The sequence below is a fragment of the Pseudorasbora parva genome, chromosome 17, assembly GCF_024679245.1.
Source record: "Pseudorasbora parva isolate DD20220531a chromosome 17, ASM2467924v1, whole genome shotgun sequence".
Classification (NCBI taxonomy): domain Eukaryota; kingdom Metazoa; phylum Chordata; class Actinopteri; order Cypriniformes; family Gobionidae; genus Pseudorasbora; species Pseudorasbora parva.
The window spans coordinates 9631269-9637268 of record NC_090188.1 but is presented as its reverse complement, the minus strand read 5'-3'; the positions used below and the strand labels follow the sequence as shown (position 1 = coordinate 9637268).

General features: G+C 32.9%; 1 long non-coding RNA gene across 1 annotated transcript; it reads right to left on the bottom strand.

Annotated features, from left to right (window-relative positions):
- Positions 1-3395: 3395 nt before the first annotated feature.
- On the bottom strand, positions 3396-5695 carry LOC137045421 (uncharacterized). Its single transcript, XR_010898769.1, has 4 exons — positions 5560-5695; positions 4933-5025; positions 4284-4405; positions 3396-3574 (listed from the first exon to the last, which is right to left on the bottom strand). It is a non-coding gene; the product is annotated as an uncharacterized lncRNA (long non-coding RNA).
- Positions 5696-6000: the final 305 nt, after the last annotated feature.

Sequence of the window (6000 nt, the reverse complement as noted above, 5' to 3'; positions counted from 1 at the left end):
TTCTTTGCTTTCTAAATAAACACACCTTGCTAATAGGGTGATTAAACACTGTCACGTGACGTGCTATAGACCTTTAAACATTTGTTAATATTTAATAATAATTACTAGTGTAGTTCCAACGTGGCATTTGTAGTAGAAGCACAATAAAAAAATAAAATAAAAAAACACTTGCCATGCGTTTACCACAGTATTGGTAGTTTTAATGTGATATTTGTTGTAAATAAACAGTAACCACAACAATTACCATGCTTTAAATGCATTTTAATGTAAAAACCAAATATTGTTATTTAAATAGTATAGTATATCCAGAGCTGTATTTGTATATGAAGAGTTCAGATGCAAAAGCCTCAAAAAGCCACTTCGGTCACATGACATCAGATATTCAATTATTTTTTATTATTATTAACGTCCCGTTTGCATGTAAATAATGTATGTGATCACAAAATCAAGTGCGTTATCTACATTTTCAAACAAATTCATATGATATAGCTTGCTATTATATACTTTTAATAATGGGAATGCACACATATCTGTGAACTTATTACATAAATGTATTTAACATTTAATTATGCATCGTTTTTTACAGAAATAAATCTTACAGTTATGTATAAACTGACAACATCATCATCATGTCCTGTCCTGGGCGCATTGGGCAACATGTGTCCTCCAACATATTCGATCTGTGGCCACGTTTTCACATCTTCTCATGGAACACCGGCATTGAGGTCTTCGTGAAACATCTGTCTCATATCTTCCTTGGTTTTCCCTGTCTCGTGCGTCCTCCTGGTGGTGTCCACTTCATAAGTGTTTTTGGGTGTTGTTGTTTGGGCATGCATAGGACATGTCCAGTGAAGTGCACCCTTTGCTCTGTCACAGTGTCTCAAAGTCTTCACGTGGAGTCTGTGGAGTCTTATGATCTCTTTGATATATGCAGAACCAATATTCATAAACTGTTCTTGATGTCTGCCTATGCCTTTATCATCAGGAGTTTTAGTGAAGGACATATCTATTGCCATCCACTAGTTCTAGTCATGCATTGACTTCATGATGCTATAGTCCAATGTATATTTCTGCATTTGTTGTTTGTTTGAACAAATGAAGATAGTGAGAGTTAATACCTTTTGAAATCAATAATTATTCATTAAAACTTTTATTACAATGGTCACTAAAGTACATGTCTACCATAACTACCTCTATCATTATTTCACTACCTATCATTATATCACTACCTTGTTAATGTAACTGTAACATGAATGTACTTTATAGAAGTATTTTCTTACTGAAAATGGTTAACATTTACAATAATCATCAACTATTTTAATTGGCATTTAATTTAGTTACAATAAAAGTGAATAATAATTGCAAATATATAGTATTAAAGTTTAGAATGTAAAATGTTATTTTTTTGCATATATATATATGGGCACTACATTTGTATTTAAACTGTTTGACATTAAATCTTGGAATATGCTTACAAAATTGTGTGCATTCATTGTGCTTTTGTTATATTTGTTTTAATTCCAAGAGTTCAGATTGTAAAGGATGGCTTAAAGAAGTTTATGCTTGTAGACCATTGCATAGAAAAAGGATTCTCTTTCAAATATATTTATTATGCATCCGTTTAACCACACAAAGAAGACTTTCATTTTAAAATGTGAGTTTTATTATTTAATTAGAATAAATAAATATTTAGCCTATATTTAGAATAAATAATGTTTAATATTTATTATAATAAATATAATATTTAGCCTAAATATTAATTCTTTAAGGAATCTACCCCTTCAGTTGAACCGGATGAGATGTGATATAATTTACCATAAATGGACAAGTAAGTGTGACGCCTGTGTTCAGCTGGGTTGTCATTGGCTGTGACTTTATCGCAGAACGCGCTGTGATTGGACTATCTGTTTTAACTCATATAAAACGGCGTTTCATGTTACAAAGTATGTTTTGGTGTTATTACGTCAGTAATACGTTAAGCTAACTATAAAGTGTCGCTATGTTGTGAGAAATGACTCCTTTACTGAGAACCCAACCCTAACCCTAAGCATTTCTGCACACTTCTATGAACTACAGCGCCATGTTTCCCATTGCATTGATACAATGACAGATATATGGGTAATGTAGTTTAAAAGGTTTCATAATGAAACAATAAATGTTAAGTAAATTACATATTTAATGGACAACTGGATATTAAAATATGTTCATTGTGTAAACCTATATGACATATATGAGGGCCAAGCTGAAATTGTATATTTTACTGTGAGCACTTTTAAAAAAACCTTTATGGCAGCTTTCCATATATGTCTGAAAACTGTGGCCAACATTATTTAGTAAACATTGCATATGCAGTTGTCCTGCCAATTTTCTCTGTGATACGCTAACCAGACTTTGAGTTAAAGCCATTTGAAATATGCTTTTTTTTTGCTCTTCAAGGGGCCACTTCTGGGTCCCTGGAGGTGTAAGGGCAGTACAACATACACAGATCTATTCTCCTCATCACGGACAACAAACTTTGAGTCACATTTAAATATCAGAGTATTTTGTCTTTTCTATTCTAACGTCATGCTTGTGTATAGGTTTTGATATTGTAAGACCATCTGATGAAATACAGAAATATTTGAAAGAAATGTTGTAAAATAATAATTATTAAGTTTTATTTTCTTTTATGGATAAACACTAATAAATATAATGGATGAACCTGCAACAACTTGCCATTATCCACTTTCCAGAGTAAACAAAAACTATTTATATTATTTACACTTCATTATTACTATTAAATATAGGACCATGCACCATTAAGTAAAATAACAAGAGACATTGTCACAATTTCATCTACACCCTCTTCACGTACCTGGCATCGAAAATGTGCATGCTTTAATTTTTATTGCAGTAGTAGATGTACCAGAATGATCAACATGGATCATCTTCAGTTAAGCTTGAAGTGTTTGTAATCCTTCCCTTTATTTCACTGAAAACTGACATACTTGTCACAGCATGCAAGTATATACAACTTTTTGGAGCATTGTACCAAATATAATATAACCAGATAAAAAATGTTTACTTCTCAAGTAAAAATATTCTTGGTAATTAATTAGATAACCTAAATAAACTTGTTGAATGTGTATTTACTGTACCAAACACCATACACAATACTCACCTTACTTAATCACTCAACACTTTATTGGAGGATACAGTATACAGTTGATAAAGTAGAATAAAGTCAAATTAGATTCAAGATAAATAAAAATGGGTTTTAAAAAACACATTAACATCATATTAATCCATTCACAGCTGCTGAAGCCACACAAATGAGTGCCACATAATCCCATCCAGTCAACTATGATACAGAAAACAGATTTGATATAGTGTTGGAAAATAATGATTCATTATTACAACTAGACTGGTTTCTGCCTCTTCCCTCTATCATGTTCATGTTCTTCTTCTTCTAAACAGTTCGCCCACTTGTACCCTACAGTATAATCAATGTACAGATGATGTGATCACTGATGTTGTGTAGCCTTTTCTCAACCAGAGGAAGAAGTCGTATAATCCGGCGTTCTCCAGTCCTGGTCTAAAAGTAAAACAACAAACACAATTCATATTAAGTTTAATGTACAGTCAGGTTAACCTATGTTCTTCAGTAAACTCTCCACCTCAAAATGGGCAGAAATGCCAATTCCTGATTTAAATTTACAAAGCAGCAGTCAGTACATAAAATAATATACACATTGAAGCATTATGTATAATATTTCAGCCCATAATATTAGCCAAGTACTGAACAAAAAATAATTTACCCATATCAACAGCAACCTTTTAAACAGTAGATCTTTTAGAAAGAACTAACCAGATATTTCAAAGAACATTTACTATTTGATTCCTAATATGTCCCAACTCATTATCTTCTAAAGCTACCCAGAACCATCCATGGTCTACAAAACAATGGAGAAATACATGGAGTTTATAACAACTAAATGCTTTTTCCCACACTTGTCTACTTTTATCTAAGACAAACAGACGGTGCAGTTTTTAAGAACTGAAGGCCAAAAGTGTAATAATAATTGTATCAAAAAGGGAAAACAAATATTTACCATTTTAAATAAATCCAAGATACAGAACCTCATTTGCTTATTTTAGGAGTTATTAAAATATTTAGACATGAATAATGGTACGTATTTTATCAGAGTAGAAAGAATGATCACTGTTGAAATGAATAGTCCTTTGAGAGATCAACATCAAATTTTGTACTACATATTACAGCATTGCTTCAATACAAGACATACCAATGGACTTGCGCACTTTTCTGTCTTCTTCGGGCACAAGATGTCCATCTTCCTTCCTCACCCTAAACAAAGGACTTATTTTCTTAGCTTGCTTCGATATAAGGTCTGGTCTTTCTTCTCTTCTGTAAAACAAGAAAGTATCATTTACTCTGTGCAAATACTATTGTTTTTAAAACATATAAATTAAGACAGTTAAAAGTATGTAATAGCAAGCTATATCATAAGAATTTGTTTGAAAATGTAGATAACTCACTTGATTTTGTGATCACATAAATTATTTACATGCAAACGGGACGTTATAAACAGTGCAAGTGATCTGATTAAGAAAAAATAATTGAATATCTGATGTCATGTGACCAAAGTGGCTTTTTGAGGCTTTTGCATCTGAACTCTTCATATACAAATACAGCTCTGGAAAAAAAATTAAGAGACCACTTAACATTTAGAAATCCATGTTAAGTGGTCTCTTCATTTTTTTCAGAGCTATATGTACGAGAATCATACGAATTTGACAACTTGTTAAATCTTGTGAATTATTAAGACTTCGGGAATATGTTCTTACTGATTGAGATATGGGATTTGTAAGAATAAGTAACAACAAATGCTAAATAAAATGTTTGATAAAGGGTTCAAACCAACACATACATACCATTACAAATATTTGCTGTTGCAGCTTTTGGTTTTCTCCGTTACTTCTCCACAAACAAGAATGGGTTGACTGAGTCCGAGAGGCCCTTTTGGTCTTTTCAGGTAAAAAAAAAAAAGAAAGAGAGAAAAAAGTCATAATATATAATATATAGCATTATAAAGTATACTATTTAAATAACAATATTTGGATTTTACATTAAAATGCATTAAAGCATGGTAATTGTTGTGGCTACTGTTTATTTACAACAAATATCACATTAAAAATATCAATTGTTGTGGTTACTGTTTATTTACAACAAATATCACATTAAAACTACCAATACTGTGGTAAACGCATGGCAAGTGTTTTTTTATTTTATTTTTTTATTGTGCTTCTACTACAAATGCCACGTTGGAACTACACTAGTAATTATTATTAAATATTAACAAATGTTTAAAGGTCTATAGCACGTCACGTGACAGTGTTTAATCACCCTATTAGCAAGGTGTGTTTATTTAGAAAGCAAAGAAATGCAAAGCCTCAGTGAAGATGATGACAGAGACAATGCAGTGACTGAACATGATCGATAACGACAAGCAGAAAATACTTTATATCAAATATTAGGACATAATATGTATGACTACTCACCAACATGTGGCACACGTGATCTGATGCCAAACATCGCGATGTGTTCTGAATGAGACTTCTTCAGCGCGATTTCATACCGATAGAATTGCCGTCTAATGTTGACGCCAAAGGTTTCCCACTGAAAGCAATTGGGTTCCCAGTTCGTCCATCGCGTGACGCCGAGGGGTCTACCTGTGGCGTCTTCAGTGTGACGCCGGGGCGCGCGCGGTGCGCGGCGCGCGGCGCGGATAGAGACGGTGATTGCTTTTGGGTCTTTTCTTCACACAATTCAATCGTTTGGCCTCGGAATAGTTGGACTTTTTCAATAAAGTGTGCCTGTTGTCTGTTACAGTCTGTGTTTTATATCATATAATACGCAAATGGGTAGGTTTAGGGCGGGGTGGGGTTTGACTGCTGTTTCAAACGTGTATCATAGCGTAAATAAATGTAAATACAATTGTG